The 14763-nt window shown below is 39.1% G+C and overlaps 1 long non-coding RNA gene across 1 annotated transcript; it reads right to left on the bottom strand.

Annotated features, from left to right (window-relative positions):
* Positions 1 to 2339: 2339 nt before the first annotated feature.
* On the bottom strand, positions 2340 to 10641 carry LOC124855897. The gene is made up of 3 exons (XR_007035179.1): positions 10406 to 10641; positions 7620 to 7687; positions 2340 to 2616 (listed from the first exon to the last, which is right to left on the bottom strand). It is a non-coding gene; the product is annotated as an uncharacterized LOC124855897 (long non-coding RNA).
* Positions 10642 to 14763: the final 4122 nt, after the last annotated feature.

Below are 14763 nucleotides of genomic sequence, written 5' to 3'. Positions count from 1 at the left end.
CTTTTAATATTTGCAGATGTCATACCTTATGGACTTTGTTTGAATTTCCCAAATCTTTGCTGTTGTAGACAAACACTTCAAATTTTTTCTTCTATACAATCATGCTGTCTTTTTGTGCTTTAATTTGTTAGCAAGAAGGAAAACAGTATTTGTAGTTGTAGATTGTAGTTGATCATGCAAACAAACAACTTGATTATGATCACATATCAATAAATGTATAGTACCCAAAATACCCAAAATGTAGCTACATACCAATTCATATACCAACAGATGTCCAGAGTTTTTAGTGAAGGCAGAAATGCACAGTGACTCATTCAGGATATGCATGATTCTTGCAACACAATTGAGATTTGGTTCTTTTAAGACTTTTGCCTTGAATCTTGTAATTTCTTTGCATGAAAATGCAAACATCTGGGTAAATAAGTACTGGTTAGTTGTAGCTTATACAGCCAGAAGGTTTTGTAATGAGACAAGCTCTGCTTCTTTCTACTTGGATGATGTACTATTGCTGTATTAACGTGATTTTATTATAGTCAAAAACATAAGATACCCTACAAAAATGCATTAGTGAGTAGATTTTCTATCCTATTAATTGTTAGTGAGAGGCGTCTAACGTATGCTGGTGCAGAATGAGAGAATATATTTTAGTAATCCACACACAGTTGTATTTGCTCAGTTTTCATTGTGGGTACAAGCGTGGAGCCTCTGTGCTGCCAGAATGCTGTGGTTAAAAGCTCCATCTGATCTATACCATATGGAAGCTTCAATTACTGTGGCCTAACACAGGGGACTACAGTCTGCAGTCACATGACTGTTACAGGCCAATCGTGTGCACTTGTGCTGTACGCACTCCTACTGCTGTGGAGTCTCAGTGTTGCAAGTGTGCTGCATGGGAACCATCCTGTGTTGTATCCTGGAGGTTTTCATGACAAAGAACAAGAGACAAGCAGGCTGTTTTTTGTACATGAGTGTGTGGAAATGTTTATGTGTTGGCCACACAATAAATTTATGATTGAATGATAATGAATTTAAATGTGTGTCATAGTTTGATTCAGCTGCTCAACTGCAGATGAAGACCAGAAAAAAAGAACAGTTTTGGGGTGCTTTTAAAGCCATTATTATGTGGGTTTTGTCTAACATATTTCTTGGATAAGCTATCCAGACCCCTCTTTTGATAATACTCAATATCTAAACAAAAACCCACAGTGAGGCGTCCTCTTGTTGTTATGGCCCCTGCCTGTGGAACAACCATCCTGAAGACTTGAGGGCAGAAGAGACCTTTGATGTTTTATAGCAGATTTAGAAATGTATCATTTTGTTCTGGGTTTTTTGCTGACCTTTAGAAATTAAGATTATGTATTCTTGATTTAACCTAATGTGTCTTTAGTTAATTATTTCTGTAGTTTTATTGCACTTTTTGTCTGAATTTAAATGGATTTTTAAAAATATTTTATTTTCTTCACTTATTTTGTTTTATGGTGGTGATCAATGAACTCCAAAAACATGCACCAGTTATAGTCCTGCTGTTTGAATTAAATGTAGAGCTTAGTTTATTTTTATTTACATTTTTCTTATTTTTGTATTGGCTATTATATGTTGATTTATTTTTGTATTCCTCTTTTATTTTTTATCTTCGATTTAACACTTCTATTTTATCTTTTAATTACTTTTTTAAATTATTTATTTGTAGATGTATCATATCTGTTTTTTATCATTATTTATCTATTTATTTATTTATTGTTTTAATTAGTTCTTTCATGCTTTATTCCTTTTAGTTTTAACATTCTTAAGATTTTAAAATCTCTGCTTGTTGGAATTTTTATATCTTCCTCTCTAGCGTCTCCTTCTGCGTATTTACCTCCTGCTTCTCCCCATCCTTCTTCTCCTCATCATCATCTTCATCTACATTCCCTATGTCCCACAAACCAATGTCACCTCTGTTAGCTGCATATTTCTTTACATATGTTTTTCACACTTAGCCTTGTTTAGCTCTTCATTTCTGTTTTTGGATTTTTTTGTTTTTCTTTCTGTTTATTTGACATTACAGTTTTTATCTTATGTGAAGCACTCTGTGTATTGACTGACTGACTGATTGGTTGACTGATTAATTGATTAATGTTCTGTTGATATGAACTAACCTGTAATTTGCTCACTTAACAATTTACTCTTTGCAGTAAAAAGCACCACCTTGCAGAATATTCCCTCATTTTTTGTACAAGTAAGGTAGATTTTGCTTTTGCAAGATTCCCTAATTAAATGGAGAGAAACCACTGCCAGTCCTTAATATGGTCCAATTAAAGGAAAATGGATAGTAAAGCTGCAGTGTTGTATTTGGGAACTGTTCCTGCTTTTATTAGGACTGCTTATTTGGCTCCATGCAGCTGTGCAGATGTTCAATTTGAATCGATTGCTCCTCTGCCAGATGTGCTGCAGTCAGGATGACGGGCAGATGAGCATCAAGGCAGAGTTATCTTTGGAGCAGTGCTCAGCTGGTGTTCTCCCTGCTGAATCTCTGTCTGTGTGGAGAGAAATGCTGCCCATCTTCAGAAAGTCCCATCTCTCTTCTTGTCTCCTCATCTCTCTCTTTGCGTCTCATTTTCTCACCTTCCTCCTTTCCTGCAGGAGGGACAAAGACACAAAGGAAATCAATTAGGCCCATTTCCCCCACAGAAACCACACCGTAGCTTTGATTGTGCTTTTTTATTTCTCTCACGAGGGAACGGTGCATGGATACAGACACTACGGGGAAGCAGCTTTCTCCAGCACACCTTAGTGCAATTAGGTGTATTCTTAATTAACTGAAGAAGAAATGTAATTACTTTTATTAAAGTGTAATATGTGACACATGCTTTTTAAAGGGCTAATTCCTGCAGCAGACAGTCACTCTGCATGGTTAGTGAGGGTGGCATGCAGATATTAAGAAACTTACAATGAGATAATTATCATTGGTTGTATTAACTACAGGATTATGATTAACGACAGGATTACGATTACTTGACTCATTACCTGTTTTCTTCTGATGTGTTTTCAAAGAAAATCCTCATAAATAGTTTAAGGATAAATCCTTATTTCAAATTTTTCATTTAATGCAATTCCCTCTTGTCCCAACCCTATATCTAACAATAGTCGTTATTTTGTCACCTCTTTGTTTTTGAAGCGGATGACTTTCAGGAAGGAAAATGACAGGATGTATTTATATTAATCCGTCAACAGAGGGAGGTATTGTCTCTGTTTTGGCAAAAAAAAAAAAATCATTTAAGACAAAGAGAAATCTGGATCCACGAATCTGCCAAAAATGCTATTTATAATATTCCGATGGTGTATTTTATTAATTCAGTCCTAGAAATTGTAATTTTGTCATGTTTTGTTGCTTAATACCCCAGACAGACAAATACTGCTGGGTTGCACTCACTTTACTCGTCCAGCAGGGGTCCTCATTCACACAGATTTTCCCATTGTGTTTAGTAGCTCTCTAATAAGTCATTCTCTAGAAGAGAAAATTGCATCTCTAGCATGAGAAATTTTACTTTGGTCTGTTATTATGAAATATTGCTTAAAGCCTATTATAACTACATATACACATAATTTAATCAACTAATTTCACAAAAAAAATTCTTATTGATATTGAGCAAATTTGCTACTATAGCTTCTCAGTCTCTCATCTGCTGCACGGCTTTGAGAAAGACACACACCCACAGAACTCTTGAGCCTAATGCAAAGGGATTAACCATATTGTGTTCATGGGTTATTGATACTCAGTCTGACCTCCACAGAATGAAAGAGAAGTCACAATGAGAGGTAGATGAAAGAAATATCAGAAATGCATGAAATATGTGCCACCCGAAAAGATGCCCTCTGTTCCTCCCAGGCCCCACCTCGCCTGGGAAAACTGTCAGCACGTTTCAGTCCTCATCATGTGTGCCAAAATACCAAAGGAGAGCTTCACATTTTCTTCTTTTTTTTTGAGGAGCAGCTGGTGAATGGTCAAGTGGGTCTACATCTTGAGACAGGGACTTGCAGTTGGTGGGAGGTCTGTACCATGTGGGGTGGAAACAGATGTTGGCGTCATGAAGTGGATTTTAGTCACCTCAATGAGAATGTGTGTTGTTTTACAGGTAAAAAGTATTTAGGTGGATCTTCACATGTTCAGCAACTTATGTAGGGTGCTTAATCAGGTATAACAGCAGAAATCATACAAATGCACATAATAATTCAATTCAAAAATACTTTATTCATCCCATATCTGATGGGATATACATCATATAAATATAAATATATAAACACATATAAATGAAATATATAGATCAAAACTTATATCCCCACTTTGGAAACATCAAATTAAAAACTTACAAGAAAATTAGAACTAAAAGACAAAAACAAATTAGTGGGATGTTCACTCGTACACTCTGTCATAATCTGCTTGTGTCTGGGTTTTTTGAGCTCACTTTACTGCCATGTTCTTCTTTTGCCTTATTTTTCATTCATTCAGGTTTACTAGATTCATTCTGTTGTTTGGGTGTTTGTTACATCCCTAGTTAGATGTTTTCATTTGTATTTTCTTATAGATCTGTTTTCTCCCTAGTCATGTTATTTTTGATAGTTTCATTGTTTACTTGTTTCTGTTCACTTAGATGTTTTTTGTCACATCCCTGCGTTCCCTGCTCATCTGTGTTAATCAGTCACTCTCCCTCAGTTACCTTTTTTCTCCCTGTTCCATCAGCTGTTCCTGATTCTCTCTGATTACCTCCCTCAGTTCATTGGTCCATTCTCCATTTCCCTCAGAATTCTGATTACTGGTTCGTACTGTTAGTTCCCTGCTCCGTTTCGCTGTTGTTTTCCAGTTCAACGTCCGCCTGCCTGCCTCTGTTCCATGCTGTAAGTTCTCGGTTCAGTTATTATTAAATATTCAACACACCCTCTGGCTCCCACGCTCCTGTTCACACGTTGGTCCTACTCACCAAGAAGGGATGTGCGGTCAAGAGAAACATGGTAACTCTGGAGATCCAAACTTAAACCTTGCAACTTTGTATTTACTTTCAACATTCAGGATGTAGTGAAAGCAGTACAGAGGACCAAGGAGAGAAGTTCATCATGCCCAGACCACATCAGATGTAGGGTCCTCAGAAACAGTGCAGCTGGGGGACGTGTTTCAGCCTCTGTTCCAGAGATCTATTGATAGTTTCACAGTTCCACATCTTTCTCTTCAGCATTTAACACTCTGCAGCCTCATATCCGGGCCTCTAAACTTTCCTCTTTTTTTAATCAGGATGACCAGATAATCGTGTGGATACTGAATTTTCTTATCTAATAGATCACAGAGAGTGCTGGTCCACAACATTCTTTCTGACATCCATTACACCTCAACTGGCTCGCCCCAAGGTTGTGTACTTTCATCTTTTATTGTTCATTTTATTTTTACCAGTGACTGTAGATCCACTCAGCCTAACTGTAAACTGGTGAAGTATGCTGATGACACAGTGCTCCTTTCTCTGCTGTGAGGCCCTGACCTCAATTATGATCAGTTCCTGCAGTTTGTGGACTGGTGTGACACTTCATGTCTGGAACTAAATGTTAGTAAAATGAAGGATATGGTGGTGACCAAGCATGGAGATCTGGTCACAGCGGTCACCTCTACCACTCATGGAGAGCCTGTGGAGCAAGTTGAGGAATATAAATATTGCTGAAGTTCTCCTCCAACACATAGCTTATTCTAAGCAAATGGCAGCAACACCAATACCTCCTCAGGAAGCTCAATGCATTTGGAGACAAGAAAAATATTCTACTGGTCATCTATTATTTTTACATAGAGAGTGTTATTACGTTCTCTATTATGTGCTGGACTTAATCAGCCTACAGCACAATAGTCGTCTACAGAGAGCTGTCACTGTGTGCTCTAGGATCATTGGACTACCTGTAAGGATCTTATCATTTTTATGTGACCAGCAAGAGGCTTGGCACAGAAAATAATTAAAGATTCAACACATCCAGTTCACTATGAATTTAAGTGGCTGCCCTCCAAATGTCGACTTCGATGTCCAGGCTGCAGGACACAGAGAAGGGAGGCCACCTTTGTTCTTAAAGCTGTACTTCTTCTTAACTCGTAACTAACCCTCCTCTCAAGCACATATCTACGTATCTGGATGGACTCGAGGTTTATGGATGATGTATGCAAATATGTTGTGTCGGCTTCAGATGTGTTTGGCGGTATGGATGTATATTTTGTATGGATATAAGTGTAAATTTGAACATTTTTAAGGTGCCTATGAACATGCTTGCGTAATTGTGCCCTTAAATTGCTGTTGTGGACAAATAAAGTTTTATTGAATTGAATTGAATTGAATTGGAGGAGCTGCAGAGACCTAGAGCTCTCTTGGGAGAATCCAAGGAAGGGTGGCAAGAAGATTGGCATTTTTAAAAGAAAGCGCCATGAAGTATTGTTTGTAGTTTCCACCAAGGCATGTAGGAGACACCGTAAACATGCCCCAGTCAAAGTCCAGACCAAAATCCACTTGGGAATTTGTAGCAAGTACTGGTGGCCTTGATATGGGCCAAATGGGCAGTTGCCCATGGCATCATTAGAAAGGATTGATGTGGGGCACAGACAGCCAATAAAGTAATGGAACTTATCTGTTCATGTTTTCTGTTTCTTTCATGCCTGTGTTGCCAGTAAGGAGATGGCGCCCCCTGCTTGCTGCTGAGAATGGGGGCCAAATTAATGTGCTTTGTGCACAGCATTTTCTTCTAGTCAATAATTTCTTGTAATTGCTGTCAGAACGAGGTGCTCGCCCAAACAGTCATTAATGTAAGACTTGGAATGTGATGTTCACAAACCCTTCTTTAATGAAGAATTAAGTTATTTAGAAGAATAATACACCAAAAGTTCAGTCTTTAGATGAACAAAGTTTTCAGAGAAATACCACAAAACTTACAGCTGTATTTGCAAAAACGTTGAGAATGGTTTTCAAACTTATTCTAATTTTCCTTCCAGTTCACAATTATTATAATAATTTTGGCTTATATACAGGCCAAACCTTTAAAAGAAACTGAAAGTTTCTGTTCACAATGCCATTCTAAAAAAAACGGTATAAGTTTGACGGATTATAGGATAGAATTTGTTGCTTGATCTTACCTTGTTTTTATTATTATGCCCCAGTTTCCACATGTCACAACTTCAGAGCAAAAGTAAATAATATTTCATAGTTTGCATATTGCATATACACCAGGTTACCTAAACCCTGGTATCTGATAATTATAATCAAAACACTTCTGATGGGAGTTTTTCTGTGATACTTTTTGTTTATTTTGTTGCAAATTTTAATAAAATGATACAATGATTTTCTTATTTGATTTTGCTTCCAAACTTTCGGCCTGTAGTGTAAAATTCCAATAAAATAGACTGAAATTTGTAATTGCAAAAGTGCAAAATGTTCAAGCAGTAAGAGCGTTTGTGCAAGCCACTGCATACTGAATCTGGCCACTTTGTTTAAAGTAGACCAGATGTGCAAATGGCAGTAGATACTGAAATGATCCAGCTTATGTGGAAGAAGCAGATACATGCTGTGGTAAACTAACATTTTCAGTGCTGAAATATCTATGATGGGATGATGGGATGTAAAAACCCGAGTAGCCAAGACGTTGTCACGGTGACTGATGTTGTCTGTGGGCTGAGATCTCATCAAGGGAGCTCCTGTCAGAAGATGACATGTGAAAGAATAGATCAGTGAGGGAATTATGAACAAACTTCCTTTCAAACAACTAGGAATTTGTTTTCTTGTTCTCTTTTAAATATATTTTCAGAGAGACAATGAACACACGATAATTTTTCAAAAAAGCTAAAACATATCAAGAAATTGTGCCAGAGTTTTAGTTTGTGAAATGTCTTTTCCTATAGAAGCAGTTAGGCACTAAACCCTAAAACCAGCATACCAAAAATCCACTTGGTACAGTTTCATGTCTTTTCCCAGCTGAATGATCAGTCTGCTGACTGATGCCTGATGAAGCAAGTTAAAACAACACATCCAGCACTGGTACATCTGCTGAGTACTGAGGGGTTTTAGCACAAATGCATGACGGGCTTTATTGATCATTTGATATTTGACAGTGGGATGCCACACAAACAGAAAAACCTTGATTACTCAGACATTTGGGGAACCATATTATATAAAACCATTTGAACTTAATAGAGCTTAAGTGTTGTAAAAATAAACCTTATCTATTACAGATCCAGCTTAATATGCCACTATGCAGTGTGGATTTTCTGGATTTAGACTTTAACTCTCATGGGAGTCCCTTGAAAATGAGAGGGAGGATCAAAACCTCCAAAACCTTCTGCCAGCTGCCTTCAGCACACCCACTCTCCACAGGGGCCTTGGCTGGGATTCTCAGAATCTGTGTCCCCCCTCAATGTGCCACATGTCCCTCTATAACCTTATAACCATATACTCATAACAAACATGGGTAATTAAATAGCTATTTTCAATGTGAACAGTGTGCTAAAATTAAGCCTATGGAATACACAGGATGTAGCAAAAGTGTATGAAATGAAGCCTCTACCAATTTGAAAAGCTGTTTGCCATCACTGCATCACTTAAAAAGGCTTTCGGTGGAACTAAATCCACCCCACACCCACGCTGTGTTTGGCATGTGGGAATATAACGCTTCCAAGCTGACTGTCCAAGGCGAAAAACACAGGAGCACTCTGGCTTTCTGCACGAAAAATGCACTTTACTAACAAATGTGTTTTGTCTGCATAAAGCCACCCCAGGGCTACAGTCACACAGGGTCAAGGTAAGAAAGGGTATTACACAAGTTTTGGCTGGAGGTGATGTCAAGCCACTCCTGAACCAGAGACAACATCAGAAGAGTCCTACCTGGGCTAAGCAGAAAAAGAACTGAACTGCTGCTCAGTGGTCTAAAGTCATCTTTTTCAATGAAAGTAAAGTCTGTAATTCATTGGGAAATCAATCTCCCAGAGTCTGGAGGAAGAGTGAAGAGGAATATAATTCATGTTGCTTAAAGTCCAGTGTGAAATTTCCACAGTCATTGATAATTAAGGTTGCCATGTCATCTGCTGGTGTTGGTCCAATGTGTTTTCTAAAGTCCACAGTCAATGCAGCCATCTGCCAGGAAATCCTGTGAACCACTTTCTATTGTTGCCCAATAAAGCAGCCAAAAATCACATTCTATCTTTGGAAGTAAGACAGAATAAAAATAAAATAGGCCCAGTTCTATCATGCAGACAAGGAACCAGCTTGTTAAGGTCACTTGGACCACTCAGCATCCACACAATGCTTGTATTTTAACATCTGTGGAGAATATCCAGCCTTCCCCTAGTCTCTTAGTGGTGATAAACACCAGCTTCTGTTGCTAAAAAAAAGTCCCTCTAGATTGTATGCTAAGAGACCATTTCAATAATTAATTCAGGCTCTTTTTTCTGATGTCTTACTGAAAGACATGCACATGGTCACCCAGCTGATCACGTGTTACCCATACAAGCATTTTATGCTCATGGTTAAAGAAAATCCACAGCTTCGTGGGATCTTTTAAATGTTGTGCATTTGAAATGAAGGCCTCAGAACTCAGATGTGTAGCTGGTGCTTTCTCCCTCTGGTGTCTGTTTGCAAGAAGAGGCAGGCTTGTTGGACTTGGTTCTGGGGCCAGCTATATTGCAGGCTCCTCTGCATTTGGTGGATTATAGCAGGATTTCCATCTCTTCAGGCTGGGTGTTGGGATTTTTGTGAGAATCAGGGGGAGACTAAAAGGAAAACCAGTCGTGGGCCAATGTTGGCACCTGTTTGAAATTGGGGAACATGGCTTGTTTAGCATGTTTGGAATTGAGCTGTGTTTAAGACAGGTGTCCTGCTGGCATTTAAAAACACCCCCATGCTGCTTCCTGCGTTACATCTGTGCAGCTGGTCGTCCTGATGAGGATAAAAGGGCTGAACAGAGGAAGAAGCTGTTTCCTACTGAGAGTATGATGCGAAATAAGATTTTAGATTATTTCTATTCTGCAAAATTAATGTTTAAGTCAATGTCTGTCAAACATTTCAAAGTAAATTCTGAAGTCAGGAGTATCACTGGTATTCACCAATAAATTCCACTAACTTTCCTAAATAATCTGATTAACTGTCAAGGATTTAGCCAAGGGTGGGAAGGCCTCACAGACTTCAGGTTTCAGGTGGTGCTTGATTTTAGCCTTTCAGCCAACATATGAAAGTGCTCTGAGCAAAGATGGAATATAGAGAAAAATTATTTACAAATACAAAATAAAAATCGTAAAATTTGGCAATTTCAGTCTTCGTGAAATTACTTGGCCAGCACTTGGCACTTGCCTATGGAGCGCTAGCATCCTAGTGATGGTTCGCTCAAAACCGAAGCTCCAACATTCAGTATGTTACTGCCTCACCAGCTCGGTATCTGATTCAGGCCCTGCAGAGGATGGTGAGAGACGCTGGGAAAGTCATTGTCCAGGATCTGTTTCAGAGAGGTTGCAGGAAGGGGGCGTTGAACATTGTCAGTTTGTCATATTAATGCCTTTAGTACAACAGTTGGTTACCGTGGAAACTGAACATGGCCTGGAGAAGAGACACTACTGACTGAGGAGTCACAGTAATTTCTGCAGCTGTTCTCAAACTCTGAACTCTGATCTGGATCCAGACAAAACGGTATGTCATTCCAGACATGTCTTAATTTTAGGGAATGCTCAGCTGTGTGGGAGGGACCTGAATACAGTGCAACACAATGCTATAAAATAATTAATAAAACAAAGTACCTCTGCTATATATTTATTAAACAGAACAACTCTTTCTGTAAGTTTTGTTCACATATGATTTACTGGACCCACAAAGAAGACATGTTTTAAGCTGAATTACCAGTGAGCCATACCAAAACAGAGAGGAAGCAAGCTAGGCTGCAAACTTGTGCAAAGATCCTCAGAAGAGAAGGATGAGTGTTTGTTGAAAATATTGTATAGCTGTATGTGCCACGTCAATTTTAGTCCTTTAGAAATAAATGATAAATTAATGCAGATTTTAAATAAAGTGTGGTGTTGAAGGAACAGAATATAGCCCAGAATCTCCAGGAGGACAAATCTTTGGTTGCTGTACACAAAATATGATTATTAGTGAGTAAATAAGGTAGAAAAAAAAAGATTATTGTAGACCACCAACACTGATGTAATACAGAGGCATATGTAGGCATATGTAAAGACAAATGTTAATAAAAGGTTTACTTTGTAAATCACAACATCCTGAAAGTTAAAACTGAATGTTTTTATTCAAATTAAGGTTTTTGACCTTAATTTAACCTGTGCATCTCAGTTGGATCTCAGTTGTTCCAATCTTACAGTGTCTTGTTGTGCTTTAAGTGTAATTATTTTGTTTATTCTTAAGAAAAGAAAGACACTACTTGTTGAGGCAGCACAGATAATGAAGTAAGTTAAAATTTCTCATTCAATTCCAATACACATTTCACTTTAAGGTTACAAACATACATTAATGGTCATGAAGTGGGTTTTTTTTTACTTTTAAAGGGACATATCATGCAAAACCCACTTTTTTTAGCCTTTAATACATTTTGTGTACCCGGAGTCTGTAGGTGTGCAGAAATGTTTAATTTGGTCTCTCCGGGTGTTGTTGAGGTATCTTCATATTCTGTTTGGGTCACATTTGCAAATCAACTCGCTCCAATCTTCACAAGGATCTTCAACAAGTCACTAGAGAAATGTGAGGTCCCCTCCTGCCTCAAACGATCCACCATCATCCCGGTTCCCAAGAAACCCACCATCGTATGATTAAATGACTACAGTCCTGACGTCTGTGGTCATGAAATCCTTTGAGCGGCTGGTGTTGAAGCACCTGAAAGACATCACAGGCCCCCTGCTGGACCCCCTGCAATTTGCTTACTGAGCAAACAGGTCGGCAGATGATGCTGTTAACGTAGGTCTACACTTCATCCTGCAACACCTCGACCACCCAGGGACGTACGCCAGGATCCTGTTTGTAGACTTCAGCTCGGCCTTCAACACCATCATACCAGACATCCTCCACCAGAAGCTCACCCAGCTCAATGTCCCAGCCTCCACCTGTCAGTGGATCAACAGCTTCCTGACGGAAGTGGTGGTGGACTTTCGGAGAACACCACCCCATACACCCCCCTCACCATCCTCAACAACACTGTAACGGCTGTGGACCACTTCAGGTTCCTAGGAACCACCATCTCTGAGGACCTGAGATGGTCCTAACACATAGACACTGTTCGAAAGAAAGCCCAGCAGAGACTGAACTTCCTGAGGCAACTCAAGAAGTTCAACCTTCCACAGGAGCTGTTGGTCATCTTCTACACTGCCATCATTCAGTCTGTCCTGTCTTCATCCATCTCAGTGTGGTTTGGCTCATCCACAAAAGAAGACAGGTCCAGACTGCAACAAATAATCAGGACTGCATAGAGAATAATCAGGGCTGACCTTCCCTCCATCCAGCAATTATACAGGTCTGGGGTCAGGAAAAGAGCTGCTAAAATCTCTGCAGACCCCACACACCCTGCACATATACTGTTCAGAGTTTTACCTTCAGGCCGCCGCTACAGAGCACTGTTTACTAAAACCAGCCGCCACAGAGACAGTTTCTTCCCCCAGGCTGTTTCTCTGTTGAACATTCAATAGAGTACAGAACAATAGCATACAGATTTTGCAAATGCACCTTTTTATTATATATGTGTATATTGTACATTGTAAATATGTATATTCTGTAATGCAAAAACAGAACAAAAGAGCAAAGTGTACCGGAGTCAAATTCCTTGTTTGTATGTACGAACTTGGAAATAAAGCTGATTCTGATTCTGATTTTTCAGTCTGTTCAATTTCCTCCATTATCTGTTATGTTTTTCTAACTGTTTTGCCACAGTATTTGCTGCAGAACAGCTAAATAAGGTCATGGACTTCCAGCAGATCAATTTCGCGTATCCGTCATATTTATTTCTCACTGCGATTTTGTAGTCCAAACTCAAGTATGCCTACATTGAAAGAGGATAAGTTCGCTGGGTGTATTAATCCACACAGTTCATTACAGCGTCCCTCGGCATCAGAACCTCTTCGAAGTGTCTGGTTAAATTTAATTTTTCATGGAAATCTAAATCAAACTAAATGTAAGCCCGCATACAAATTTAAATTTTAAAGCTCAATGCCTGTAGCTTACATAGAATTTTTCATTTGACATAACAGATGACTGGAAAGGAGTTTTAATTTTCACATAGCAACTTTTTTCTGAACCTTATTAGTAATGCCAATGTAGTACTCCCCCTTCTACCCCATTCTGTTTATTTGTATCTGTCCCTGCAGGGCTGGATAGTTGATCTGCAGACGAGCAGAGCACACCAAGCACCAGAAACACTTTCAAACAAAGACTGCTGGCCTGAATATGTCCAATCAATCTCCCTGGCATCATCCCCTCCTCAAAAGCCTCAAATCACACTGCCAACCCATTTAGGGTTGTCTTGATGTATTAAGATCATGTTTCTAGACGTACTGTATAGCACAGGTTTTTTCCACTTGTGTACTGGTTTTATTCAGTGTCACAAAATGATGGATGCTTGGAATAATATACATTCACTTGGTCTCTATAACAGGAGATCAGTGAGCCAGAGATTTTTACATTCAGTCAGTAAAACATTTTGACATCCTTTTCAGCCTGATTGAGATCTGGAGCTGAACTGGCAACAAACCTGCAACCACAGCAAACAACTGAAGGCAAACAGTAATGAACTCTGTGAAATCTCAAGATTATCCTCTTGAACTGTCCAGCGTACAGTTTGGCTGCCTTCAATAACCCTTTTAGTTTCCGGTCGACCGTTACTCTGAGGTTTTATCAAAAGTGTGCACTCGGAGATAAAGAGGAAGCGGTTGCAGATATAAATGCTGACGGGTCTTAATCAGGTGCCTTACAGATGTGGGAATTTTCATCTCTGCTGTTCCTGGACCTGCTCTGTGTCACAGGGTGGACAGACCAGACAGCACTAATGTGTGAAACTGATTATTTTAGTCACTCTCAAGAGGCCCAATGGAAAGAAGTAGACTCTCTGCTGGTCGTCTCTTGTCAACTCTTTAATTAGGCATAAGGGAGTGCAGCAGTCACATGCACTGCTGGATTATGAGAAATTCAAAGCTCAAAGATTTCCAGCTCCACCTGCCTCTCTCAGATGGCCCTATTTGTGTAGAAGCCAGAAAAGTCTTGGAAGGAGGAAACCTGATCCACCGGAGCCACGTTTCAGCATCTTGTTTTACCTTACAAATTCCTACAAGTCACTCTCTCTGAATGAGAGCATTGAGATTCAACCGAAGGCTGCATACTTCTCTTGTGGAAGAAGGGAAAAAGGAAGTGGGAGTGAATTTTCTCCATTAGATTGGCCTACAAATTTCCTGCCTGGCTTTTGCAGGCTGTCATGTCCACAGAAAAATGTGATGCATTCAAGTACTGCTCAGCAGGCTTGAAACTTTCTGAAAGGATTCTAAAACCATTACAAAAACACAGATCATGCCTGTAACTTTGTTTTTATTATTTTCTATTTATTTATTTTCCATTTTATTTTGATTATGTTAAGCTTGTAGCAGCATGAAGAACATTACCGAACAACTTCTATCAAAAACGGGTAACATTTTCAGTAACTGTGTTTGCAGTCTCACAACAGCCCAGGTAATCTTAGACTGCTGGAGGACAAATAAAATAGTAAAATTTAATCTTTTCTAGCTCATTAAGTCAATAAAAGCCA

Source organism: Girardinichthys multiradiatus, chromosome 19 (assembly GCF_021462225.1).
Source record: "Girardinichthys multiradiatus isolate DD_20200921_A chromosome 19, DD_fGirMul_XY1, whole genome shotgun sequence".
NCBI classification, from domain to species: domain Eukaryota; kingdom Metazoa; phylum Chordata; class Actinopteri; order Cyprinodontiformes; family Goodeidae; genus Girardinichthys; species Girardinichthys multiradiatus.
The sequence above is the reverse complement of the archived record's forward strand: the minus strand, read 5'-3'. Positions and strand labels throughout refer to the sequence as shown.